The following is a 25,109-nucleotide window of genomic DNA, read 5'->3' on the forward strand; positions in this document are numbered from 1 at the left end:
TTGGGCGAGAGTAGCACTAGGATGGGTGATCTCCTGCGAAGTCCTTATATTTCACCCATTTTCTTAGGAAGTCCTCGTGTTGCACCCATTTTTTTGCAGATGATTCTTTCGACGATACGCGCGACTTGAATTATGGTCCTCAGGTTTATTCGCAAATGTGAGTCACGGCACTGTAGCATTTTACTTAATATTAGAACGAGAACGGGAGATGTAGTGCGCACGCACAAGGAAACAAATGACGGGAGGAGGAAGAAAGGGGAATGTGTTTATTAATTTGCAGCGCGAAATTAAATAGGTGCGATCATACCACCACTAATGCACCGGATCCTATCAGAACTCCGCAGTTAAGTGTTCTTGGGCGAGATTAGTACTCGGATGGGTGAGATTAGTACTCGTGTCGCACCAATTTTTTTTCAGACGGGTCGTTCGACGTTACGTGCGTCTGGAACTAGGGTCCGCTGGTTTATACACAAATATGAGTCAAGAAGGAGAGGCATTTTAATCGATATTAGAACGAGAATGAGAGGTGAAGTGTGAACGCACAAGGAAACAAATGACGGGAGGGGGAAGAAAGGAGAAGGAGTGTATGTATTTGCAGCGCAAAATTAAACAGGTGCGATCATACCAGCACTAAAGATCCGGATCCCATCAGAACTTCGCAATTAAGTATGCTTGGGCGAGAGTAGTACTCGGATGGGTGTCCACCTGGGAAGCACTCGTGTTGCATTTATTTTTTTTTCGGATGGGTTGTTCGACGTTACGCGCGAGTGGAATTATAAACCGCTGGTTCATTTGCAAAGGTGAGTCACGGTGTCGGGGCATATTACTTGATATTAGAACGAGAAAGAGAGATGCAGAGTGCACGCACAAGGAAACAAATGACGGGAGAGGGGATGGAAGGAGAAAGAGTGTATGTATTTGCAGTGCAGAATGAAACATGAGGGATCATACCAGCACTAATGCATCGGATCCCATCAGAATTCCGCAGTTAAGTGTGCTTGGGAGAGAGTAGTACTCGGATGGGTGACCTCCTGGGAAGTCCTCTTGTCGCACTAATTTTTTTTTTTTCAGACAGGTTGTTCGACGTTACGCGCGACTGGAACTAGAGTCCGCTGGTTTATACGCAAATGTGAGTCAAGAAGCAGGGGCATTTTAATCGATATTAGAACGAGAATGAGAGCTGAAGTGTGAACGCACAAGGAAACAAATGACGGGAGGGGGAAGAAAGGAGAAGGAGTGTATGTATTTGCAGCGCGAAATTAAACAGGTGCGATCTTACCAGCACTAAAGCCTCGGATCCCATCAGAACTCCGCAGTTAGGTGTGCTTGGGCGAGAGTAGTACTCGGATGGGTGACCACTTGGGAAGCCCTCGTCTTGCACCTATTTTTTTTCGGATGGGTTGTTCGACGTTAGGCGCGAATGGAATTATAAACCGCTGGTTCATTTGCAAAGGTCAGTCACGGTACCGGGGCATATTACTTGATATTAGAACGAGAAAGAGAGATGCAGAGTGCACGCACAAGGAAACAAATGACGGGAGGGGGAAGAAAGGAGAAGGAGTTTATGTATTTGCAGCGCGAAATTAATCAGGTTCGATCATACCAGCACTAATGCAACAGATCCCATCATAACTCTGCAGTTAAGTGTGCTTGGGCGAGAGTAGTACTCGGATGGGTGACCACTTGGGAAGTCCTCGTGTTGCACCCATTTTTTTGCAGATGATTCTTTCAACGTTACGTGCGACTTGAATTATAGTCCTCAGGTTTATTCGCAAATATGAGTCACAGCGGTGTAGCATTTTACTTGATATTAGAACGAGAATGGGAGGTGCAGTGCGCACGCACAAGGAAACAAATGATGGGAGGGGGAAGAAAGGGGAATGAGTTTATGTATTTGCAGCGCAAAATTAAACAGGTGCGATCATGCCAGCACTAATACACCAGATCCCATCAGAACTCCGCAGTGAAGTGTGCTTGGGCGAGAGTAGTACTCGGATGTGTGACCTCTTGGGAAGTCCTCGTATCGCAACAATTTTTTTTCAGAGGGGTCGTTCGACGTTACGTGCGACTGGAACTATGGTCCGCGGGTTTATACGCAAATGTGAGTCAAGAATCAGGGGCATTTTAATCGATATTAGAATGAGAAGGAGAGGTGCAGTGTGAACGCACAAGGAAACAAATGATGGGAGGGGGGTAGGGAAGAAGGAGTGCATGTATTTTCAGCACGAAATTAAACAGATGCGGTCACACCAGCACAAATGCACCGGATCCCATCAGAACTCCGCAGTTAAGTGTGCTTTGGCGAAAGTAGTACAATGATGGGTTACCTCATGGGAAGTTCTCGTGTTGCACCCATTTTCTTTTTTTCAAATGTGTCGTTCGACGTTACGCGCGACTTTAATTATGGTCCGCAGATTTATTCGCAAATGTGAGTCACGGCGCCGTGGTATTTTACTTGATATTTGAACTAGAACGTGAGGTGCAGTGTGCACGCACAAGGAAACAAATGACGGGAGGGGGAAGAAAGGAGAAGGAGTTTATGTATTTGCAGCGCGAAATTAGAAATGTGCGATCATACTAGCACTAATGCACCGGATCCCATTAGAACTCCGCAGTTAAGTGTGATTCGGCGAGAGTAATACTCTGATGGGTGACCTCCTGGGAAGTTCTCGTGTCGCACAAATTTTTTTTTTCAGACCGGTTGTTCGACGTTGTGCGCGACTGCAACTAGGGTCCACTGGTTTATAGGCAAATGTGAGTCAAGAAGCAGGGGCATTTTAATCGATATTAGAACGAGAAAGAGAGATCCAGAGTGCACGCACAAGGAAACAAATGACGGGAGGGGGAGGGAAGGAGAAAGAGTGTATGTATTTTCAGCACGAAATGAAACAGGTGCGATCATACCAGCACTAATGCATCGGATTCTATCAGAACTCCATAGGTAAGGGTGCTTGGGCGAGAGTAGTACTAGCATGGGTTACCTCCTGCGAAGTCCTTATATTTCATCCATTTTCTTGTAAAGTTCTCGTGTTGCACCCATTTTTTTGCAGATGATTCTTTTGACGTTATGCGCGACTTGAATTATGGTCCTCAGGTATATTCGCAAATGTGAGTCAAGAAGTAGGGGCATTTTAATCGATATTAGAACGAGAAGGAGAGGTGCAGTGTGAACGTACAAGGAAACAATTGACGGGAGGGGGGATGGAGGGAGAAAAAGTGTATGTATATGCAGCGCAGAATGAAACAGGAGCAATCATACCAGCACCAATGCAATGGATTCTATCAGAACTCCACAAGTTAAGGGTGCTTGGGCGAGAGTAGCTCTAGGATGGTGACCTCCTGCGAAGTCCTTATATTTCACCCATTTTCTTATGAAGTCCTCGTGTTGTACCTTTTTTTTTGCAGATGATTCTTTCGACGATACACGCGACTTGAATTATGGTCCACAGGTTTATTCGCAAATGTGAGTCACGGCACCGTAGCATTTTACTTGACATTAGAACGAGTACGGGAGGTGAAGTGCGCACGCACAAGGAAACAAATGATGGGAGGGGGAAGAAAGGAGAAGGAGTATATGTATTTCCAGCGCAAAATTAAACGGGTGCGATCATACCAGCATTAATGCACCGGATCCTATCAGAACTCCGCAGTTAAGTGTGCTTGGGCGAGAGTAGTACTCGGATGGGTGACCTCCTGCGAAGTTCTCGTGTCGCACGAATTTATTTTCAGACGGGTCGTTCGACGTTACGCGCGACTGGAACTAGGGTCCTCTGGTTTATACGCAAATGTGAGTCAAGAAGTAGAGGCATTTTAATCGATATTAGAACGAGAAGGAGAGATGCAGAGTGCACACACAAGGAAACAAATGACGGGAGGGGGGATGGAGGGAGAAAAAGTGGGGATGGAGGGAGAAAAAGTGTATGTATTTGCAGCGCAGAATGAAACATGAGCAATCATACCAGCACCAATGCAACGGATTCTATCAGAACTCCGCAAGTTAAGGGTGCTTGGGCGAGAGTAGCACTAGGATGGGTGACCTCCTGCGAAGTCCTTATATTTCACCCATTTTCTTAGGAAGTCCTCGTGTTGCACCCATTTTCTTAGGAAGTCCTCGTGTTGCACCCATTTTTTTGCAGATGATTCTTTCGACGATACGCGCGACTTGAATTATGGACCTCAGGTTTATTCGCAAATGTGAGTCACGGTACTGTAGCATTTTACATGATATTAGAACGAGCACAGGAGGTGCAGTGCGCACGCACAAGGAAACAAATGACGGGAGGGGGAAGAAAGGAGAAGGAGTATATGTATTTGCAGCGCAAAATTAAATGGGTGCGATCATACCAGCATTAATGCAGCGGATCCCATCAGAACTCCGCAGTTAAGTGTGCTTGGGCGAGAGTAGTACTCGGATGGGTGACCTCCTGGGAAGTCCTCGTGTCGCACAAATTTATTTTCAGACGGGTCGTTCGACGTTACGCGCGACTGGAACTAGGGTCCGCTGGTTTATACGCAAATGTGAGTCAAGAAGCAGGGGCATTTTAATCGATATTAGAACGAGAATGAGAGCTGAAGTGTGAACGCACAAGGAAACAAATGACAGGAGGGGGAAGAAAGGAGAAGGAGTGTATGTTTTCGTAGCGGGAAATTAAACAGGTGCGATCTTACCAGCACTAAAGCCTCGGATCCCATCAGAACTCCGCAGTTAGGTGTGCTTGGGCGAGAGTAGTACTCGGATGGGTGACCACTTGGGAAGCCCTCGTCTTGCACCTATTTTTTTTCGGATGGGTTGTTCGACGTTAGGCACGAATGGAATTATAAACCGCTGGTTCATTTGCAAAGGTCAGTCACGGTACCGGGGCATATTACTTGATATTAGAACAAGAAAGAGAGATGCAGAGTGCACGCACAAGGAAACAAATGACAGGAGGGGGAAGAAAGGAGAAGGAGTTTATGTATTTGCAGCGCGAAATTAATCAAGTTCGATCATACCAACACTAATGCAACAGATCCCATCATAACTCCGCAGTTAAGTGTGCTTGGGCGAGAGTAGTACTCGGATGGGTGACCACTTGGGAAGTCCTCGTGTTGCACCCATTTTTTTGCAGATGATTCTTTCAACGTTACGTGCGACTTGAAATATGGTCCTCAGGTTTATTCGCAAATATGAGTCACAGCGGTGTAGCATTTTACTTGATATTAGAACGAGAATGGGAGGTGCAGTGCGCACGCACAAGGAAACAAATGACGTGAGGGGGAAGAAAGGGGAATGAGTTTATGTATTTGCAGCTCAAAATTAAGCAGGTGCGATCATACCAGCACTAATGCACCGGATCCCATCAGAACTCCGCAGTGAAGTGTGCTTGGGCGAGAGTAGTACTCGGATGTGTGACCTCTTGGGAAGTCCTCGTGTCGCAACAATTTTTTTTCAGAGGGGTCGTTCGACATTACGCGCGACTGGAACTATGGTCCGCTGGTTTATACGCAAATGTGAGTCAAGAATCAGGGGCATTTTAATCGATATTAGAATGAGAAGGAGAGGTGCAGTGTGAACGCACAAGGAAACAAATGATGGGAGGGGGGTAGGGAAGAAGGAGTGTATGTATTTTCAGCACGAAATTAAACAGGTGCGGTCACACCAGCACAAATGCACCGGATCCCATCAGAACTCCGCAGTTAAGTGTGCTTTGGCGAAAGTAGTACAAAGATGGGTTACCTCCTGGGAAGTTCCCGTGTCGCACCCATTTTCTTTTTTTCAGATGTGCCGTTCGACGTTACACGCGAATTTAATTATGGTCCGCAGATTTATTCGCAAATGTGAGTCACGGCGTCGTGGCATTTTACTTGATATTTGAACGAGAACGAGAGGTGCAGTGCGCACGCACAAGGAAACAAATGACGGGAGGGGGAAGAAAGGAGAAGGAGTTTATATATTTGCTGCGCGAAATTAAACAGGTGCGATCATACCAGCACTAATGCACCGGATACCATCAGAACTCCGCAGTTAAGTGTGCTTGTGCGAGAGTAGTACTCAGATGGGTGACCTTTTGGGAAGTCCTCGTGTTGCACTAATTTTTTTTTCAGACGGGTCGTTCGACGTTACGCGCGACTGGAACTAGGGTCCATTGGTTTATACGCAAATGTGAGTCAAGAAGCAGGGGCATTTTAATCGATATTAGAACGAGAAGGAGAGATGCAGAGTGGACGCACAAGGAAACAAATGACGGGAGGGGGGATGGAGGGAGAAAAAGTGTATGTATTTGCAGCGCAGAATGAAATATGGGCAATAATACCAGCACCAATGCAACGGATTCTATCAGAACTCCGCAAGTTAAGGGTGCTTGGGCGAGAGTAGCACTAAGATGGGTGACCTCCTGCGAAGTCCTTATATTTCACCCATTTTCTTAGGAAGTCCTCGTGTTGCACTCATTTTTTTGCAGATGATTCTTTCGACGATACGCGCGACTTGAATTATGGTCCTCAGGTTTATTCGCAAATGTGAGTCATGGCACCGTAGCATTTTACTTTATATTAGAACGAGCACGAGAGGTGCAATGCGCACGCACAAGGAAACAAATGACGGGAGGGGGAAGAAAGGAGAAGGAGTTTATGTATTTACCGCGCGGAATTAAACGGGTGCGATCATACCAGCACTCATGCACCAGATCCCATCAGAACTCCGCAGTTAAGTGTGTTTTGGCGAGAGTAGTACTCGGATTGCTGACCTCCTGGGAAGTCTTCGTGTCGCACCAATTTTTTTCAGACGGGTCGTTCGACGTTACGCGCGACTGGAACTAGGGTCCGCTGGTTTATACGCAAACGTGAGTCAAGAAACAGGGGCATTTTAATCGATATTAGAACGAGAAGGAGAGGTGCAGTGTGATCGCACAAGGAAACAATTGATGGGAGGGGGAGGGAAGGAGAAGGAGTGTATGTATTTTGAGCACGAAATGAAACAGGTGCGATCATACCAGCACTAATGCAACGGATTCTATCAGAACTCCGTAGGTAAGGGTGCTTGGGCGAGAGTAGTACTAGCATGGGTTACCTCCTGCGAAGTCCTTATATTTCAACCATTTTCTTCTGAAGTCCTTGTGTTGCACCCATTTTTTTTGCAGACGATTCTTTCGACGTTACGCGCGACTTGAATTATGGTCCTCAGGTTTATTCGCAAATGTGAGTCACGGCGTCGTGGCATTTTACTTGATATTAGAACGAGAACGGGAGGTGTAGTGCGCACGCACAAGGAAACAAATGACGGGAGGGGGAAGAAAGGGGAATGAGTGTATGTATTTGCAGCGCAAAATTAAACAGGTGCGATCATACAATCACAAATGCGCCGGATCCCATCAGAACTCCGCAGTTAAGTGTGCTTTAGCGAAAGTAGTACAATGATGGGTTACCTCGTGGGAACTTCTCGTGTTGTACCCATTTTCTTTTTTTCAGATGTTCAGTTCGACGTTACGCGCGACTTTAATTTTGGTCCGCAGATTTATTCGCAAATGTGAGTCACGGCGTTGTGGCATTTTACTTGATATTTGAACGAGAACGAGAGGTGCAGTGTGCACGCACAAGGAAACAAAAGACGGGAGGGGGAAGAAAGGAGAAGGAGTTTATGTATTTGCAGCGCAAAATTAAACAGGTGCGATCATACCAGCACTAATTCACCGGATCCCATCAGAACTCCGCAGTTAAGTGTGTTTGGGCGAGAGTAGTACTCGGATGGGTGACCTCTTGGGAAGTCCTCGTGCCGCATTAATTTTTTTTTTCAGACGGGTCGTTCAACGTTACGCGCGAATGGAACTAGGGTCCTCTGGTTTATACGCAAATGTGAGTCAAGAAGAAGGGGCATTTTAATCGATATTAGAACGAGAAAGAGAGATGCAGAGTGCACGTACAAGGAAACAAATGACGGGAGGGGGGATGGAGGGAGAAAAAGTGTATGTATTTGCAGCGCAGAATGAAACAGGAGCAATCATACCAGCACCAATGCAACGGATTCTATCAAAACTCTGCAAGTTAAGGGTGCTTGGGCGAGAGTAGCACTAGGATGGGTGACTTCCTGCGAAGTCCTTATATTTCACCCATTTTCTTAGGAAGTCCTCGTGTTGTACCTTTTTTTTTGCAGATGATTCTTTCGACGATACGCGCGACTTAAATTATGGTCCACAGGTTTATTCGCAAATGTGAGTCACGGCACCGTAGCATTTTACTTGACATTAGAACGAGCACGGGAGGTGAAGTGCGCACGCACAAGGAAACAAATGACGGGAGGGGGAAGAAAGGAGAAGGAGTTTATGTATTTGCAGCGCGAAATTAAACGGGTGCGATCATACCAGCACTAATGCACCAGATCCCATCAGAACTCCGCAGTTAAGTGAGTTTGGGCGAGAGTAGTGCTCGGATGGGTGACCTCCTGGGAAGTCCTTATATTTCACCCATTTTCAAGTCGCGCGTATCGTCGAAAGAATAATCTGCAACACGAGGACTTCACAAGAAAATGGGTGAAATATAAGGACTTCGCATGAGGTAACCCATGCTAGTACTACTCTCGCCCAAGCACCCTTACTAACGGAGTTCTGATAGAATCCGTTGCATTAGTGCTGGTATGATCGCACCTGTTTCATTTCGTGCTAAAAATACATACACTCCTTCTCCTTCCCTCCCCCTCCCATCAATTGTTTCCTTGTGCGTTCACAGTGCATCTCTCCTTCTCGTTCTAATATCGATTAAAAATGCCCCTGCTTCTTGACTCACATTCGCGTATAAACCAGCGAACCCAAGTTCCAGTCGCGCTTAACGTTGAACGACCCGTCAAAAAAAAAATTGGTGCGACACGAGGACTTCCCAAGAGATCACCCATCCGAGTACTACTCGCTGCCAAGCACACTTAACTGCGGAGTTCTGATGGGATCCGATGCATTAGTGCTGGTATGATCGCACCCGTTTAATTTCGCGCTGCAAATACATAAACTCCTTCTCCTTTCTTCCCCCTCCCGTCATTTGTTTCCTTATGCGTGCGCACTGCACCAACTGTGCTCGTTCTAATATCAAGTAAAATGCTACGGTGCCGTGACTCACATTTGCGAATAAATCTGAGGACCATAATTCAAGTCGCGCGTATCGTCGAAAGAATAATCTGCAAAAAAATGGGTGCAACACGAGGACTTCCTAAGAAAATGGGTGAAATATAAGGACTTCGCTGGAGGTCACCCATCCGAGTACTACTCTCGCCCAAGCACACTTAACTGCGAAGTTCTGATAAGATCCGGTGAGTTAGTGCTGGTATGATCGCACATGTTTAATTTCGCACTGCAAATACATAAACTCCTTCTCCTTTCTTCCCCCTCCCGTCATTTGTTTCCTTGTGCGTGCGCACTGCACCTCTCGTTTTCGTTCAAATATCAAGTAAAATGCCACGGCGCCGTGACTCACATTTGCGAATAAATCTGCGGACCATAATTAAAGTCGCGCGTAACGTCGAACGACACATCTGAAAAAAAAAAAATGGGTGCAACACGAGAACTTCCCAGGAGGTAACCCATCATTGTACTACTTTCGCCAAAGCACACTTAACTGCGGAGTTCTGATGGGATCCGGTGCATTTGTGCTGGTGTGACCGCACCTGTTTAATTTCGTGCTGAAAATACATACACTCCTTCTTCCCTACACCCCTCCCATCATTTGTTTCCTTGTGCGTTCACACTGCACCTCTCCTTCTCGTTTTAATATCGATTAAAATGCCCCTGATTCTTGACACACATTTACGTATGATTCTTGACACACATTTGCGTATAAACCAGCAGACCATAGTTTCAGTCGCGCGTAACGTCGAACGACCCATCTGAAAAAAAATTATTGCGATACGAGGACTTCCCAAGAGGTCACCCATCCGAGTACTACTCTCGCCCAAGCACGCTTAACTGCAGAGTTCTGATGGGATCCAGTGCATTAGTGCTGGTATGATGCCACTTGTTTAATTTTGCGCTTCAAATACATACACTCCTTCTCTTTTCTTCCTCCTCCTGTCATTTGTTTCCTTGTGCGTGCGCACTGCACCTCCCGTTCTCGTTCTAATATCAAGTAAAATGCTACAGCGCCGTGACTCACATTTGCGAATAAACCTGAGGACCATAATTAAAGTCGCGCGTAACGTCGAAAGAATCATCTGTAAAAAAATGGGTGCAACACGAGGACTTCACAAGAAAATGGGTGAAATATAAAGACTTCGCAGGAGGTAACCCATGCTAGTACTACTCTCGCCCAAGCACCCTTACCTACGGAGTTCTGATAGAATCCTTTGCATTAGTGCTGGTATGATCGCACCTGTTTCATTTCGTGCTTAAAATACATACACTCCTTCTCCTTCCCTCCCCATCCAATCAATTGTTTCCTTGTGCGTTCACACTGCACCTCTCCTTCTCATTCTAATATCGATTAAAATGCCCCTGCTTTTTGACTCACATTTGTGTATAAACCAACGGACCCTAGTTCCAGTCGCGCGTAACGTCGAACGACCCGTCTGAAAAAAAATTAGTGCGACACGAGGACTTACAAGGAGGTCACCCATCCGAGTACTACTCTCGCCCAAGCGCACTTAACTGCGGAGTTCTGATGGGATCCGGTGCATTAGTGCTGGTATGATCGCACCCGTTTAATTCCGAGTTGCAAATATATAAACTCCTTCTCCTTTCTTCCCCCTCCCGTTATTTGTTTCCTTGTGCGTGCGCACTGCACCTCTCATCCTCGTTCAAATATCAAGTAAAATGCCACGGCGGCGTGACTCACATTTGCGAATAAATCTGCGGACCATAATTAAAGTCGCGCGTAACTTCGAACGGCACAACTGAAAAAAAGAAAATGGGTACAAAACGAGGATTTCACAAGAAAATGGGTGAAATATAAGGACTTCGCAGGAGGTAACCCATGCTAGTACTACTCTCGCCTAAGCACCCTTACCTACGGAGTTCTGATAGAATCTGTTACATTAGTGCTGGTATGATCGCACTTGTTTCATTTCGTGCTGAAAATACATACACTCCTTCTCCTTCCCTCCCCCTCCCATCAATTGTTTCCTTGTGCGCTCACACTGCACCTCTCCTTCTCGTTCTAATATCGATTAAAATGCCCCTACTTCTTGACTCACAATTGCGTATAAACCAGCGGACCGTAGTTCCAGTCCCGCGTAACGTCGAACGATCCGTCTAAAAAAAAATTGGTACGACACGAGGACTTCCCAGGAGGTCACCCATCCGAGTACTACTCTCGCCCAAGCACACTTAACTGCGGAGTTCTGATGGGATCCAGTGCATTAGTGCTGGCATGATCGCACCCGTTTAATTTTGCGCTGCAAATACATAAACTCCTTCTTCTTTCTTCCCCCTGCCGTCATTTGTTTCCTTGTGCGTGCGCACTGCACCTCCCGTGCTCGTTCTAATATCAAGTAAAATGCTACGGTGCCGTGACTCACATTTGCGAATAAACCTGAGGACCATAATTCAAGTCGCGCGTATCGTCGAAAGAATCATCTGCAAAAAAATAGGTGCAACGCGAGGACTTCCTAAGAAAATGGATGAAATATAAGGACTTCGCAGGAGGTCACCCATCCTAGTGCTACTCTCGCCCAAGCACCCTTAACTTGCGGAGTTGTGATAGAATCCGTTGCATTGGTGCTGGTATGATTGCTCATGTTTCATTCTGTGCTGAAAATACATACACTTTTTCTCCCTCCATCTCCCCTCCCGTCATTTGTTTCCTTGTGCGTGCACTCTGCATATCTCCTTCTCGTTAAAATATCGATTAAAATGCCCCTGCTTCTTTACTCACATTTGCGAATAAATCTGCGGACCATAATTAAAGTCGCGCGTAACGTCGAACGGCACATCTAAAAAAAAGAAAATGGGTGCAACACGAGAACTTCCCAGGAGGTAACCCATCATTGTACTACTTTCGCCAAAGCACACTTAACTGCGGAGTTCTGATGGGATCCGGTGCATTTGTGCTGGTGTGACCGCACCTATTTAATCTCGTGCTGAAAATACATACACTCCTTCTTCCCTCCCCCCCTCCCATCATTTGTTTCCTTGTGCGTTCACACTGCACCTCTCCTTCTCGTTCTAATATCGATTAAAATGCCCCTGCTTCTTGACTCAAATTTGCGTATAAACCAGTGGACCCTAGTTCCAATCGCGCGTAACGTCGAACGACCTGTCTGAAAAAAAAATTAGTGCGACACGAGGACTTCCCAAGAGGTCACCATCCGAGTACTACTCTTGCCCAAGCACACTTAACTGCGGAGTTCTGATGGGATCCGGTGCATTAGTGCTGGTATGATCGCAGCTGTTTAATTTTGCGCTGCAAATACATAAACTCCTCCTCCTTTCTTCCCCCTCCCGTCATTTGTTTCCTTGTGCGTGTGCACTGCACCTCTCGTTGTCGTTCAAATATCATGTAAAATGCCACGGCGCCGTGACTCACATTTGCGAATAAATCTGCGGACCATAATTAAAGTCGCGCATAACGTCGAACGGCACATCTGAAAAAAAGAAAATGGGTGCAACACGAGAACTTTCCAGGAGGTAACCCATCATTGTACTACTTTCGCCAAAGCACAGTTAACTGCGTAGTTCTGATGAAATCCGGTGCATTTGTGCTGGTTTGACCGCACCTGTTTAATTTCGTGTTGAAAATACATACACTCCTTCTTCCCTCCCCCCCTCCCATCATTTGTTTCCTTGTGCGTTCACACTGCACCTCTCATTCTCGTTCTAATATCGATTAAAATACCCCTGATTCTTGACTCACATTTGCGTATAAACCAGCGGACCATAGTTCCAGTCGCGCATAACGTCGAACGACCCATCTGAAAAAAAATTGTTGTGATACGAGGACTTCCCAAGAGGTCATCCATCCGAGTACTACTCTCGCCCAAGCACGCTTAACTGCAGAGTTCTGATGGGATCCAGTGCATTAGTGCTGGTATGATGCCACTTGTTTAATTTTGCGCTTCAAATACATACACTCCTTCTCTTTTCTTCCTCCTCCTGTCATTTGTTTCCTTGTGCGTGCGCACTGCACCTCCCGTATTCGTTCTAATATCAAGTAAAATACCACGGCGCCGTGACTCACATTTGCGAATAAACCTGCGGACCATAAATCAAGTCGCGCGTAACGTTGAAAGAATCATCTGCAAAAAGATGGGTGCAACACGAGGACCTCCCAAGAAAATGGGCGAAATATAAGGACTTCGCAGGAGGTCACTTATCCGAGTACTTTTCTCGCCCAAGCACCCTCAACTGCGGAGTTCTGATAGAATCCGTTGCATTAGTGCTGGTATGATCCCTCATGTTTCATTCTGCACTGCAAATACATACACTCTTTCTCCTCCCATTCACCCTCCCGTCATTTGTTTCCTTGTGCGTGCACTCTGCATCTCTCTTTCTCGTTCTAATATCAAGAAATATGCTCCGGCACCGTGACTCAACTTTGCAAATGAACCAGCGGTTTATAATTCTATTCGCGCGTAACATCGAACAACCCATCCGAGTACTACTCTCGCCCAAGCACACTTAACTGCGGAGTTCTGATGGGATCCGGGGCTTTAGTGCTGCTATGATCGCACCTCTTTAATTTCGCGCTGCAAATACATACACTCCTCCTTTCTTCCCCCTCTCGTCATTTGTTTCATTGTGCGTTCACACTTCACCTCTCATTCTCGTTTTAATATCGATTAAAATGCCCCTACTTCTTGACTCACATTTGCGTATAAACCAGCGGACCCTAGTTCCAGACGCGTGTAACGTCGAACGACCAGTCTGAAAAAAAATTTGTGCGACACGAGGACTTTGTGCGTTCACACTGCACCTCTCCTTCTCGTTCTAATATCGATTAAAATGCCCCTGTTTCTTGACTCACATTTGCGTATAAACCAGCGGACCCTAGTTCGAGTCGCGCGTAACATCGAACGACCCGTCTGAAAAAAAATTGGTGCGACACGAGGACTTCCCAAGAGGTCACCCATCCGAGTACTACTCTCGCCCAAACACACTTAACTGCGGAGTTCTGATGGGATCCGGTGCATTAGTGCTGGTATGATCGCACCTGTTTAATTTCGCGATGCAAATACATAAACTCCTTCTCCTTTCTTCCCCCACCCGTCATTTGTTTCCTTGTGCGTGCGCACTGTACCTCCCGTTCTCGTTCAAATATCAAGTAAAATGCCACGGCGCCGTGACTCACATTTGCGAATAAATCTACGGACCATAATTAAAGTCGCGCGTAACGTCGAACGGCACATCTGAAAAAAAAAAAATGGGTGCAACACGAGAACTTCCCACGAGGTAACCCATCATTGTACTACTTTCGCCAAAGCACACTTAACTGCGGAGTTCTGATGGGATCCGGTGCATTTGTACTGGTATGATAGCACCTGTTTAATTTCGCGCTGCAAATACATACACTCATTCCCCTTTCTTCCCCCTCCCGTCATTTGTTTCCTTTTGCGTGCGCACTGCACCTCCCGTTCTCGTTCTAATATCATGTAAAATGCCACGGCCCCGTGACTCACATTTGCGAATAAACCTGAGGACCATAATTCAAGTCGCGCGTAACGTCGAAAGAATCATCTGCAAAAAAATGGGTGCAACAAGAGGACTTCACAAGAAAATGGGTGAAATATAAGGACTTCGCAGGGGGTAACCCATGCTAGTAATACTCTCGCCCAAGCACCCTTACCTACGGAGTTCTGATAGAATCTGTTGCATTAGTGCTGGTATGATCGTACCTGTTTCATTTCGTGCTGAAAATACATACACTCCTTCTCCTTCCCTCCCCCTCCCATAAATTGTTTCATTGTGCGTTCACACTGCACCTCTCCTTCTCGTTCTAATATCGATTAAAATGCTCCTGCTTATTGACTCACATTTGCGTATAAACAAGCGGACTCTAGTTCCAATCGCAAGTAACGTCGAACGACCCGTCTGAAAAAAAATTGGTGCGACACGAGGACTTCCCAAGAGGTCACCAATCCGAGTACTACTCTCGCCAAAGCACACATAACTGCGGAGTTCTGATGGGATCCGGTGCATTAGTGCTGGTATGATCGCACCTGTTTAATTTTGCTCTGCAAATACATAAACTCATTCCCCTTTCTTCCCCCTCCCGTCATTTGTTTCCTTGTGCGTGCGCACTGCACCTCCCGTTCTCGTTCTAATATCAAGTAAAATTCTACAGCGCCAAGACTCACATTTGCGAATAAACCTGAGGACCATAATTCAAGTCGTGCGTAACGTCGAAAGAATCATCTGCAAAAAAATGGGTGCAACACGAGGACTTCACAAGAAAATGGGTGAAATATAAGGACTTCGCAGGAGGTAACCCATGCTAGTACTACTCTCGCCCAAGCACCCTTACCTACGGAGTTCTGAGAGAATCCGTTGCATTGGTGCTGGTATGATCGAACCTGTTTCATTTCGTGCTGAAAATACATACACTCATTCTCCTTCCCTCCCCCTCCCATCAATTGTTTCCTTGTGCGTTCACACTGCAGCTCTCCTTCTCGTTCTAATATCGAATAAAATGCCCCTGCTTCTTGACTCACATTTGCGTATAAACCAGCGGACCCTAGTTCCAGACGCGTGTAACGTCGAACGACCTGTCTGAAAAAAAATTGGTGCGACACGAGGACTTCCTAGGAGGTCACCCATCCGAGTACTAATCTCGCCCAAGCACACTTCACTGCGGAGTTCTGATGGGATCCGGTGCATTAGTGCTGGTATGATCGCACCTGTTTAATTTTGCGCTCCAAATACATAAACTCATTCCCCTTTCTTCCCCCTCCCGTCGTTTGTTTCCTTGTGCGTGCGCACTGCACCTCCCGTTCTCTTTCTAATATCAAGTAAAATAATACAGCACCGTGACTCACATTTGCGAATAAACCTGAGGACCATAATTCAAGTCGCGCGTAACGTCGAAAGAATCATCTGCAAAAAAATGGGTGCAACACGAGGACTTCACAAGAAAATGGGTGAAATATAAGGACTTCGCAGGAGGTAAACCATGCTAGTACTAGTCTCACCCAAGCACCCTTACCTACGGAGTTCTGATAGAATCCGTTGCATTAGTGCTGGTATGATCGCACCTGTTTCATTTCGCGCTGCAAAAACATACACTCCTTCTCCTTTCTTCCCCCTCCCGTCAATTGTTTCCTTGTGCGTTCACACTGCACCTCTGATTCTCGTTCTAATATCGATTAAAATACCCCTGTTTCTTGACTCACATTTGCGTATAAACCAGCGGACCCTAGTTCCAGTCGCGCGTAACATCGAACGACCTGTCTGAAATAAAATTGTTGCGACACGAGGACTTCCCAAGAGGTCACCCATCCGAGTACAACTCTTGCCCAAACACACTTAACTGCACCTCTTGTCCTCGTTCAAATATCAAGTAAAATGCCACAGCGTCGTGACTCACATTTGCGAATAAATCTGCGGACCATAATTAAAGTCGCACGTAACGTCGAACGGCACATCTGAAGAAAAGAAAATGGGTGTAACACGAGAACTTCCCAGGAGGTAACCCATCATTGTACTATTTTTGCCAAAGCACACTTAACTTCGGAGTTCTGATGGGATCTGGTGCATTTGTGCTGGTGTGACCGCACCTGTTTAATTTGGTGCTGAAAATACATACACTCCTTCTTCCCTCCCCCCCTCCCATCATTTGTTTCCTTGTGCGTTCACACTGCACCTCTCCTTCTCGTTCTAATATCGATTAAAATGCCCCTGATTCTTGACTCACATTTGCGTATAAACCAGCGGACCGTAGTTTTAGTCGTGCGTAACGTCGAATGACCCATCTGAAAAAAAATTGTTGCGATACAAGGACTTCCCAAGAGGTCACCCATCCGAGTACTATTCTCGCCCAAGCACACTTAACTGCAAAGTTCTAATGGGATCCAGTGCAGTAGTGCTGGTATGATGCCACTTGTTTAATTTTGCGCTTCAAATATATACACTCATTCTCTTTTCTTCCTCATCCCGTTATTTGTTTCCTTGTGCGTGCACATTGCACCTCCCGTACTCGTTCTAATATCAAGTAAAATGCCACGGCGCCGTGACTCACATTTGCGAATAAATCTGCGGACCATAAATCAAGTCGCCCGTAACGTCGAAAGAATCATCTGCAAAAAGATGGGTGCAACACGAGGACCTTCCAAGAAAATGGGTGAAATATAAGGACTTCATTGGAGGTCACCCATCCGAGTACTTTTCTCGCCCAAGCACCCTTAACTGCAGAGTTCTGATAGAATCTGTTGCATTAGTGCTGGTATGATCCCTCATGTTTCATTTTGCACTGGAAATACATACACTCTTTCTCCTTCCATCCCCCCTCCCATCATTTGTTTCCTTGTGCGTGCACTCTACATCTCTCTTTCTCGTTCTAATATCAAGTAATATGCCCCGGCACCGTGACTCAACTTTGCAAATGAATCAGCGGTTTATAATTCCATTTGCGCGTAATGTCGAACAACCCATCCGAAAAAAAATAGGTGCAACACGAGGGCTTCCCAAGTGGTCACCCATCCGAGTACTACTCTCGCCCAAGCACACTTAACTGCAGAGTTCTGATGGGATCCGGAGCTTTAGTGCTGGTATGATCGCACCTGTTTAATTTTACGCTGCAAATACATACACTTCTTCTCCTTTCTTCCCCTCCCATCATTTGTTTCCTTGTGCGTTCACACTTCACCTCTCATTCTCGTTCTAATATCGACTAAAACACCCCTGCTTCATGACTCACATTTGCTTATAAACCAGCGGACCATAGTTCCAGACACGCGTAACGTCGAACGACCCGTCTGAAAAAAAATTGGTGCGACACGAGGACTTCCCAGGAGGTCATCCATCCGAGTACTAATCTCGCCCAAGCACACTTCACTGCAGAGTTCTGATGGGATCCGGTGCATTAGTGCTGGTATGATCGCAACTATTTAATTTTGCGCTACTAATACATAAACTCATTCCCCTTTCTTCCCCCTCCCGTCATTTGCTTTTTTGTGCGTGCGCACTGCACCTGTCGTTTTCGTTCAAATATCAAGTAAAATGCCATGGCGCCGTGACTCACATTTGCGAATAAATCTGCAGACCATAATTAAAGTCGCGCGTAACGTCGAACGGCACATCTGAAAAAAAGAAAATGGGTGCAACACGAGGACTTCGCAAGAAAATTGGTGAAATATAAGGACTTCGCAGGAGGTAACCCATGCTAGTACTACTCTCGCCCAAGCACCCTTACCTACAGAGTTCTGATAAAATCCGTTGCATTAGTGCTGGTATGATCGCACCTGTTTCATTTCGCGCTGCAAAAACATACTCCTTCTCCTTTCTTCCCCCTCTCGTCATTTGTTTCCTTGTGCGTGCGCACTGCACCTCTCGTTCTCGTTCAAATATAAAGTAAAATGCCACGGCGCCGTGATTCACATTTGCGAATAAATCTGCGGACCATAATTAAAGTCGCGTGTAACGTCGAACGGCACATCTGAAAAAAAAAAATGGGTGCAACACGAGAACTTCTCAGAAGGTAACCCATCATTGTACTACTTTCGCCAAAGCACACTTAACTGCAGAGTTCTGATTGGATCCAGTGCATTAGTGCTGGTATGATGCCAGTTGTTTAATTTTGCGCTTCAAATACATACACTCCTTCTCTTTTCTTCATCCTCCCTTCATTTGTTTCCTTGTACGTGCGCACTGCACCTCCCGTACTCGTTCTAATATCAAGTAAAATGCCACGGCGCCGTGACTCACATTTGCGAATAAACCTGCGGACCATAAATCAAGTCACGCGTAACGTCGAAAGAATCATATGCAAAAAGATGGGTGCAACACGAGGACCTCCCAAGAAAATGGGTGAAATATAAGGACTTCGCAGAAGGTCACCCATCCGAGTACTTTTCTCGCCCAAGCACCCTTAACTGCGGAGGTCTGATAGAATCCGTTGCATTAGTGCTGGTATGATCTCTATGTTTCATTCTGCACTGCAAATACATACACTCTTTCTCCTCCCATCCCCCCTCCCGTCATTTGTTTCCTTGTGCGTGCACTATGCATTTCTCTTTCTCGTTCTAATATCAAGTAATATGCCCCGGCACCGTGACTTATCTTTGCAAATGAACCAGCGGTTTATAATTCTATTCGCGCATAACGTCGAACAACCCATCCGAAAAAAAATAGGTGCAACACGAGGGCGTCCCAAGTGGTCACCCATCCGAGTACTATGCTCGCCCAAGCACACTTAACTGCGTAGTTCTGATGGGATCCGGAGCTTTAGTGCTGGTATGATCGTACCTGTTTACTTTCGCGCTGCAAATACATACACTCCTTCTCCTTTCTTCCCCCTCCTGTCATTTGTTTCCTTGTGCGTTCACACTTCATCTCTCATTCTCGTTCTAATATCGATTAAAATGCCCCTGCTTCTTGACTCACATTTGCGTATAAACCAGTGGACCTTAGTTCCAGTCGTGCGTAACGTCGAACGACCCGTCTGAAAAAACAAATTAGTGCGACACGAGGACTTCCCAAAAGGTCACCCATCCGAGTACTACTCTCGCCCAAGCACACTTATCTGCGGAGTTCTGATGGGATCCGGTGCATTAGTGCTGGTATGATCGCACCAGTTTAATTTCGCGTTGCAGATACATAAACTCCTTCTCCTTTCATCCCCCTCCCGTCATTTGTTTCCTTGTGCGTGCGCACTGCACCTCCCGTTCTCGTTCAAATATCAAGTAAAATGCCACGGCGCCGTGACTCACATTTGCGAATAAATCTACGGACCATAATTAAAGTCGCGCGTAACGTCGAACGGCACATCTGAAAAAAAGAAAATGGGTGCAACACGAGAACTTCCTAGGAGGTAACCCATCATTGTACTACTTTCGCCAAAGCACACTTAACTGCGAAGTTCTGATGGGATCCGGTGCATTTGTGCTGGTGTGACCGCACCTGTTTAATTTTGTGCTGAAAATACATACACTCCTTCTTCCCTCCCCCCCCTCCCATCATTTGTTCCCTTGTGCGTTCACACTGCACATCTCCTTCTCATTCTAATATCGATTAAAATGCCCCTGATTCTTGACTCAAATTTGAGTATAAACCAGCGGACCATAGTTCCAGTCGCGCGTAACGTCGAACGACCCATCTGAAAGAAAATTGTTGCGATACGAGGACTTCCCAAGAGGTCCCCCATCCGAGTACTACTCTCGCCCAAGCACACTTTACTGCAGAGTTCTGATGGGATCCAGTGCATCAGTGCTGGTATGATGTCACTTGTTTAATTTTGCGATTCAAATACATACACTCCTTCTCCTTTCTTCCCCCTCCTGTCATTTGTTTCCTTGTGCGTTCACACTTCACCTCTCATTCTCATTCTAATATCGATTAAAATGCCCCTGCTTCTTGACTCATATTTGCGTATAAACTAGCGGACCCTAGCTCCAGACGCACGTAACGTCGAACAACCCGTCTGAAAAGAAATTTGTGCGACACGAGGACTTCCTAAGAGGTCACCCATCCGAGTACTAATCTCGCCCAAGCACACTTCACTACGGAGTTCTGATGGGATCCGGTGCATTAATGCTGGTATGATCCCACCTGTTTAATTTCGCGCTGCAAATACATAAACTCATTCCCTTTTCTTCCCCCTCGCGTCATTTGTTTCCTTGTGCGTGCGCACTGCACCTCCCATTCTCGTCCTAATATCAAGTAAAATGCTACAGCGCCGTGACTCACATTTGCGAATAAACCTGAGGACCATAATTCATGTTGCGCGTAACGTCGAAAGAATCATCTGCAAAAAATGGGTGCAAAACGAGGACTTCACAAGAAAATGGGTGAAATATAAGGACTTCGCAGGAGGTAACCCATGCTAGTACTACTCTCGCCAAAGCACCCTTACCTATGGAGTTCTGATAGAATCCATTGCATTTGTGCTGGTTTGATAGCACCTGTTTCATTTCGTGCTGAAAATACATACACTCCTTCTCCTTCCCTCATTCTCCCATAAATTGTTTCCTTGTGCGTTCACACTGCACCTCTCCTTCTCGTTCTAATATCGATTAAAATGCCCCTGCTTCTTGACTCACATTTGCGTTTATACCAGCGAACACGAGTTCCAGTCGCGAGTAACGTCGAACGACCCGTCTGAAAAAAAATTATTGCGACACGAGGACTTCCCAGGAGATCACCCATCCGAGTACTACTCTCGCCCAAGCACACTTAACTGCAGGGTTCTCATGGGATCTAGTGCATTAGCGCTTGTATGATGCCACTTGTTTAATTTTGCGCTTCAAATACATACACTCCTTCTCTTTTCTTCCTCCTCCCATTATTTGTTTCCTTGTGCGTGCGCACTGCACCTCCCGTACTCGTTCTAATATCAAGTAAAATGCCACGGCGCCGTGACTCACATTTGTGAATAAACCTGCGGACCATAAATCAAGTCGCGCGTAACGTCGAAAGAATCATCTGCAAAAAGATGGGTGCAACACGAGGACCTCCCAAGAAAATGGGTGAAATATAAGGACTTCGCAGGAGGTCACCCATCCGAGTGCTACTCTCGCCCAAGCACCCTTAACTTGCAGAGTTCTGATAGAATCCGTTGCATTGGTGCTGGTATGATTGCTCATGTTTCATTCTGCGCTGCAAATACATACGCTTTTTCTCCCTCCATCCCCCCTCCCGTCATTTGTTTCCTTGTGCGTGCACTCTGCATCTCTCCTTCTCGTTCTAATATCGATTAAAATGCCCCTACTTCTTGACTAACATTTGCGTATAAACCAGTGGACCCTAGTTCCAGTCGCGCGTAACGTCGAACGACCCGTCTAAAAAAAAAATTAGTGCAACACTAGGAATTCCCAGGAGGTCACCCATCCGAGTACTACTCTCTCCCAAGCACACTTAACTACAGAGTTCTGATGGGATCCGGTGCATTAGTGCTGGTATGATCACACCTGTTTAATTTTGCGCTGCAAATACATAAACTCCTTCTCCTCTTTTCTCCTTCCCGTCATTTGTTTCCTTGTGCGTGCGCACTGCACCTCTCGTTCTCGTTCAAATATTAAGTAAAATGCCACGGTGTCGTGACCCACATTTTCGAATAAATCTGCGGACCATAATTAAAGTCGCGCGTAACGTCGAACGGCACATCTGAAAAAAAGAAAATGGGTGCAACACGAGAACATGCCAGGAGGTAACCCATCATTGTACTAGTTTCGCCAAAGTACAGTTAACTGCGGAGTTCTGATGGGATCCGGTGCATTTGTGCTGGTGTGACCGCACCTGTTTAATTTTTTGCTGAAAATACATGCACTCCTTCTTCCCTCCCCCCCTCCCATCATTTGTTTCCATGTGCGTTCACACTGCACCTCTCCTTCTCGTTCTAATATCGATTAAAATGCCCCTAATTCTTGACTCACATTTGCATATAAACCAGTGGACCATAGTTCCAGTCGCGCATAACGTCGAACGACCCATCTGAAAAAAAATTGTTGCGATACGAGGACTTTCAGAGAGGTCACCCATCCGAGTACTACTCTAGCCCAAGCACACTTAACTGCAGAGTTCTGATGGGATCCAGTGCATTAGTGCTGGTATGATGCCACTTGTTTAATTTTGCGCTTCAAATACATACACTCCATCTCTTTTCTTCCTCCTCCCGTCATTTGTTTCCTTGTTCGTGCGCACTGCACCTCCCGTACTCGTTCTAATATCAAGTAATATATGCCCCGGCACCGTGACTCACCTTTGCAAATGAACCAGCGGTTTATATTTTCATTCGCGCGTAACGTCGAACAACCCATCCGAAAAAAATAGGTGCAACACGAGGGCTTCCCAAGTGGTCACCCATCCGAGTACGAGTCTCGCCCAAGCACACTTAACTGCGGAGTTCTGATGGGATTCGGGCCTTTAATGCTGGTATGATCGCACCTGTTTAATTTCGCGCAGCAAATAAATACACTCCTTCTCCTTTCTTCCCCCTCCCGTCAATTGTTTCCTTGTGCATTCACACTGCACCTCTCATTCTCGTTCTAATATCGATTAAAATGCCCCTGCTTCTTGACTCACATTTGCGTATAAACCAGCGAACCCTAATTCCAGTCGCGCGTAACGTCGAACGACCCGTCTGAAAAAAAAATTGTTGCGACACGAGGACTTCCCAGGAGGTCACCCATCCGAGTACTACTCTTGCCCAAGCACACTTGACTCTGGAGTTCTGATGGGATCCGGTGCATTAGTTGTGGTATGATCGCACCCGTTCAATTTCGCGCTGCAAATACATAAACTCCTCCCCCTTTCTTCCCCCTCCTGCCATTTGTTTCCTTGTGCGTACGCACTGCACCTCCCGTGCTCGTTCTAATATCAAGTAAATTGCTACGGTGCCGTGACTCACATTTGTGAATAAACCTGAGGACCATAATTCAAGTCGCGCGTATCGTCGAAAGAATCATCTGCAAAAAAATGGGTGCAACACGAGGACTTCACAAGAAAATGGGTGAAATAGAAGGACTTCGTAGGAGGTCACCCATCCTAGTGCTACTCTCACCCAAGCACCCTTAACTTGCAGAGTTCTGATAGAATCGGTTGCATTGGTGCTGGTATGATTGCTCATGTTTCATTCTGCGCTGCAAATAAATACACTTTTTCTCCCTCCATCCCCCCTCCCGTCATTTGTTTCCTTGTGCGTGCACTCTGCATCTCTCCTTCTCGTTCTAATATCGATTAAAATGCCCCTGTTTCTTGACTCACATTTGCGTATAAACCAGTGGACCCTAGTTCCAGTCGCGCATAACGTCGAACGACCCGTCTGAAAAAAAAAATTAGTGCAACAAGAGGACTTCCCCGGAAGTCACATATCCGAGTACAACTCTCACCCAAGCACACTTAACTGCGGAGTTCTGATGGGATCCGGTGCATTAGTGCTGGTATGATCGCAACTGTTTAATTTCGCGCTGTAAATACATAAACTCCTTCTCCTTTCTTCCCTTTCCCATCATTTGTTTCCTTGTATGTGCGCACTGCACCTCTCGTTCTCGTTCAAATATCAAGTAAAATGCCACGGCGCTGTGACTCACATTTGCTAATAAATCTGCGGACCATAATTAAAGTCGCGCGTAACGTCGAACGGTACATCTGAAAAAAAGAAAATGGGTGTAACACGAGAACTTCCGAGGAGGTAACCCATCATTGTACTACTTTCGCCAAAGCGCACTTAACTGCGGAGTTCTGATGGGATCCGGTGCATTTGTGCTGGTATGATCGCACCCGTTTAATTCCGCGCTGCAAATACATAAACTCCTTCTCCTTTCTTCCCCCTCCCGTTATTTGTTTCCTTGTGCGTGCGCACTGCACCTCCCGTGCTCGTTCTAATATCAAGTAAAATGCTACGGTGCCGTGACTCATATTTGCGAATAAACCTGTGGACCATAATTCAAGTCGCGCGTATCGTCGAAAGAATCATCTGCAAAAAAATGGGTGCAACACGAGGACTTCCTAAGAAAATGGGTGAAATATAAGGACTTCGCAGGAGGTCACCCATCCTAGTGCTTCTCTCGCCCAAACACCCTTAACTTGCGGAGTTCTGATAGAATCCGTTGCATTGGTGCTGGTATGATTGCTCATGTTTCATTATGCGCTGTAAATACATACACTTTTTCTCCCTCCATTCCCCCTCCCGTCATTTGTTTCTTTGTGCGTGCACTCTGCATCTCTCTTTCTCGTTCTAATATCAATTAAAATGACCCTGCTTCTTGACTCACATTTGCGTACAAACCAGTGGACGCTTGTTCCAGTCGCGTGTAACGTCGAACGACCCGTCTAAAAAAAAATTAGTGCGACACGAGGACTTCCCAGCAGGTCACCCATCCGAGTACTACTCTCGCCCAAGCACACTAAACTGCGGAGTTCTCATGGGATCCGATGCATTAGTGCTGGTATGATCGCACCTGTTTCATTTCCTGCTGAAAATACATACACTCCTTCTCCTTCCCTCCCCCTCCCCTCAATTGTTTCCTTGTGCGTTCATACTGCACCTCTCCTTCTCGTTCTAATATCGAT

The 25,109-nt window shown here is 46.2% G+C and overlaps 4 non-coding genes and 41 pseudogenes across 4 annotated transcripts; 18 read left to right on the forward strand and 27 right to left on the reverse strand.

Moving 5' to 3' along the window:
- Window positions 1-611: 611 nt before the first annotated feature.
- Window positions 612-730, forward strand: LOC148263826 (5S ribosomal RNA; annotated as a pseudogene).
- A 207-nt stretch (window positions 731-937) lies between these two features.
- Window positions 938-1,056, forward strand: LOC148263827 (5S ribosomal RNA; annotated as a pseudogene).
- A 209-nt stretch (window positions 1,057-1,265) lies between these two features.
- LOC148263828 (5S ribosomal RNA) lies at window positions 1,266-1,384 on the forward strand (annotated as a pseudogene).
- Window positions 1,385-1,589: 205 nt separating this feature from the next.
- On the forward strand, window positions 1,590-1,708 carry LOC148263829 (5S ribosomal RNA; annotated as a pseudogene).
- A 205-nt stretch (window positions 1,709-1,913) lies between these two features.
- LOC148263830 (5S ribosomal RNA) lies at window positions 1,914-2,032 on the forward strand (annotated as a pseudogene).
- Window positions 2,033-2,236: 204 nt separating this feature from the next.
- LOC148263831 (5S ribosomal RNA) lies at window positions 2,237-2,355 on the forward strand (annotated as a pseudogene).
- A 209-nt stretch (window positions 2,356-2,564) lies between these two features.
- LOC148263832 (5S ribosomal RNA) lies at window positions 2,565-2,683 on the forward strand (annotated as a pseudogene).
- Window positions 2,684-3,599: 916 nt separating this feature from the next.
- LOC148263833 (5S ribosomal RNA) lies at window positions 3,600-3,718 on the forward strand (annotated as a pseudogene).
- Window positions 3,719-4,330: 612 nt separating this feature from the next.
- LOC148263834 (5S ribosomal RNA) lies at window positions 4,331-4,449 on the forward strand (annotated as a pseudogene).
- Window positions 4,450-4,654: 205 nt separating this feature from the next.
- On the forward strand, window positions 4,655-4,773 carry LOC148263835 (5S ribosomal RNA; annotated as a pseudogene).
- A 205-nt stretch (window positions 4,774-4,978) lies between these two features.
- Window positions 4,979-5,097, forward strand: LOC148263836 (5S ribosomal RNA; annotated as a pseudogene).
- Window positions 5,098-5,302: 205 nt separating this feature from the next.
- Window positions 5,303-5,421, forward strand: LOC148263837 (5S ribosomal RNA; annotated as a pseudogene).
- A 204-nt stretch (window positions 5,422-5,625) lies between these two features.
- On the forward strand, window positions 5,626-5,744 carry LOC148263838 (5S ribosomal RNA; annotated as a pseudogene).
- Window positions 5,745-5,953: 209 nt separating this feature from the next.
- LOC148263839 (5S ribosomal RNA) lies at window positions 5,954-6,072 on the forward strand (annotated as a pseudogene).
- Window positions 6,073-6,634: 562 nt separating this feature from the next.
- Window positions 6,635-6,753, forward strand: LOC148263840 (5S ribosomal RNA; annotated as a pseudogene).
- A 559-nt stretch (window positions 6,754-7,312) lies between these two features.
- On the forward strand, window positions 7,313-7,431 carry LOC148263841 (5S ribosomal RNA; annotated as a pseudogene).
- Window positions 7,432-7,640: 209 nt separating this feature from the next.
- On the forward strand, window positions 7,641-7,759 carry LOC148263842 (5S ribosomal RNA; annotated as a pseudogene).
- A 563-nt stretch (window positions 7,760-8,322) lies between these two features.
- LOC148263843 (5S ribosomal RNA) lies at window positions 8,323-8,441 on the forward strand (annotated as a pseudogene).
- Window positions 8,442-8,826: 385 nt separating this feature from the next.
- On the reverse strand, window positions 8,827-8,945 carry LOC148263844 (5S ribosomal RNA; annotated as a pseudogene).
- Window positions 8,946-9,508: 563 nt separating this feature from the next.
- Window positions 9,509-9,627, reverse strand: LOC148263845 (5S ribosomal RNA; annotated as a pseudogene).
- A 228-nt stretch (window positions 9,628-9,855) lies between these two features.
- LOC148263846 (5S ribosomal RNA) lies at window positions 9,856-9,973 on the reverse strand (annotated as a pseudogene).
- Window positions 9,974-10,533: 560 nt separating this feature from the next.
- On the reverse strand, window positions 10,534-10,652 carry LOC148263847 (5S ribosomal RNA; annotated as a pseudogene).
- Window positions 10,653-11,215: 563 nt separating this feature from the next.
- On the reverse strand, window positions 11,216-11,334 carry LOC148263848 (5S ribosomal RNA; annotated as a pseudogene).
- Window positions 11,335-11,899: 565 nt separating this feature from the next.
- LOC148263849 (5S ribosomal RNA) lies at window positions 11,900-12,018 on the reverse strand (annotated as a pseudogene).
- A 205-nt stretch (window positions 12,019-12,223) lies between these two features.
- Window positions 12,224-12,341, reverse strand: LOC148263850 (5S ribosomal RNA; annotated as a pseudogene).
- A 534-nt stretch (window positions 12,342-12,875) lies between these two features.
- On the reverse strand, window positions 12,876-12,992 carry LOC148263851 (5S ribosomal RNA; annotated as a pseudogene).
- A 991-nt stretch (window positions 12,993-13,983) lies between these two features.
- LOC148263852 (5S ribosomal RNA) lies at window positions 13,984-14,102 on the reverse strand. Its single transcript, XR_015821050.1, has one exon. It is a non-coding gene; the product is annotated as a 5S ribosomal RNA (ribosomal RNA).
- A 209-nt stretch (window positions 14,103-14,311) lies between these two features.
- LOC148263853 (5S ribosomal RNA) lies at window positions 14,312-14,430 on the reverse strand (annotated as a pseudogene).
- A 559-nt stretch (window positions 14,431-14,989) lies between these two features.
- Window positions 14,990-15,108, reverse strand: LOC148263854 (5S ribosomal RNA; annotated as a pseudogene).
- A 559-nt stretch (window positions 15,109-15,667) lies between these two features.
- On the reverse strand, window positions 15,668-15,786 carry LOC148263855 (5S ribosomal RNA). The gene has a single exon (XR_015820167.1). It is a non-coding gene; the product is annotated as a 5S ribosomal RNA (ribosomal RNA).
- A 757-nt stretch (window positions 15,787-16,543) lies between these two features.
- On the reverse strand, window positions 16,544-16,662 carry LOC148263856 (5S ribosomal RNA; annotated as a pseudogene).
- Window positions 16,663-16,866: 204 nt separating this feature from the next.
- On the reverse strand, window positions 16,867-16,984 carry LOC148263857 (5S ribosomal RNA; annotated as a pseudogene).
- A 561-nt stretch (window positions 16,985-17,545) lies between these two features.
- Window positions 17,546-17,664, reverse strand: LOC148263858 (5S ribosomal RNA). The gene has a single exon (XR_015820995.1). It is a non-coding gene; the product is annotated as a 5S ribosomal RNA (ribosomal RNA).
- Window positions 17,665-17,868: 204 nt separating this feature from the next.
- On the reverse strand, window positions 17,869-17,987 carry LOC148263859 (5S ribosomal RNA; annotated as a pseudogene).
- A 1,242-nt stretch (window positions 17,988-19,229) lies between these two features.
- Window positions 19,230-19,348, reverse strand: LOC148263860 (5S ribosomal RNA; annotated as a pseudogene).
- A 207-nt stretch (window positions 19,349-19,555) lies between these two features.
- LOC148263861 (5S ribosomal RNA) lies at window positions 19,556-19,674 on the reverse strand. The gene has a single exon (XR_015820917.1). It is a non-coding gene; the product is annotated as a 5S ribosomal RNA (ribosomal RNA).
- A 209-nt stretch (window positions 19,675-19,883) lies between these two features.
- Window positions 19,884-20,002, reverse strand: LOC148263862 (5S ribosomal RNA; annotated as a pseudogene).
- A 207-nt stretch (window positions 20,003-20,209) lies between these two features.
- Window positions 20,210-20,326, reverse strand: LOC148263863 (5S ribosomal RNA; annotated as a pseudogene).
- Window positions 20,327-20,531: 205 nt separating this feature from the next.
- LOC148263864 (5S ribosomal RNA) lies at window positions 20,532-20,650 on the reverse strand (annotated as a pseudogene).
- A 1,239-nt stretch (window positions 20,651-21,889) lies between these two features.
- Window positions 21,890-22,008, reverse strand: LOC148263865 (5S ribosomal RNA; annotated as a pseudogene).
- Window positions 22,009-22,865: 857 nt separating this feature from the next.
- On the reverse strand, window positions 22,866-22,984 carry LOC148263866 (5S ribosomal RNA; annotated as a pseudogene).
- Window positions 22,985-23,190: 206 nt separating this feature from the next.
- LOC148263867 (5S ribosomal RNA) lies at window positions 23,191-23,309 on the reverse strand (annotated as a pseudogene).
- A 563-nt stretch (window positions 23,310-23,872) lies between these two features.
- LOC148263868 (5S ribosomal RNA) lies at window positions 23,873-23,991 on the reverse strand (annotated as a pseudogene).
- Window positions 23,992-24,200: 209 nt separating this feature from the next.
- Window positions 24,201-24,319, reverse strand: LOC148263869 (5S ribosomal RNA; annotated as a pseudogene).
- A 561-nt stretch (window positions 24,320-24,880) lies between these two features.
- On the reverse strand, window positions 24,881-24,999 carry LOC148263870 (5S ribosomal RNA; annotated as a pseudogene).
- Window positions 25,000-25,109: the final 110 nt, after the last annotated feature.

The sequence above is a fragment of the Carica papaya genome, chromosome 5 (assembly GCF_054855325.1).
Source record: "Carica papaya isolate Zhongbai chromosome 5, ASM5485532v1, whole genome shotgun sequence".
NCBI lineage: Eukaryota > Viridiplantae > Streptophyta > Magnoliopsida > Brassicales > Caricaceae > Carica > Carica papaya.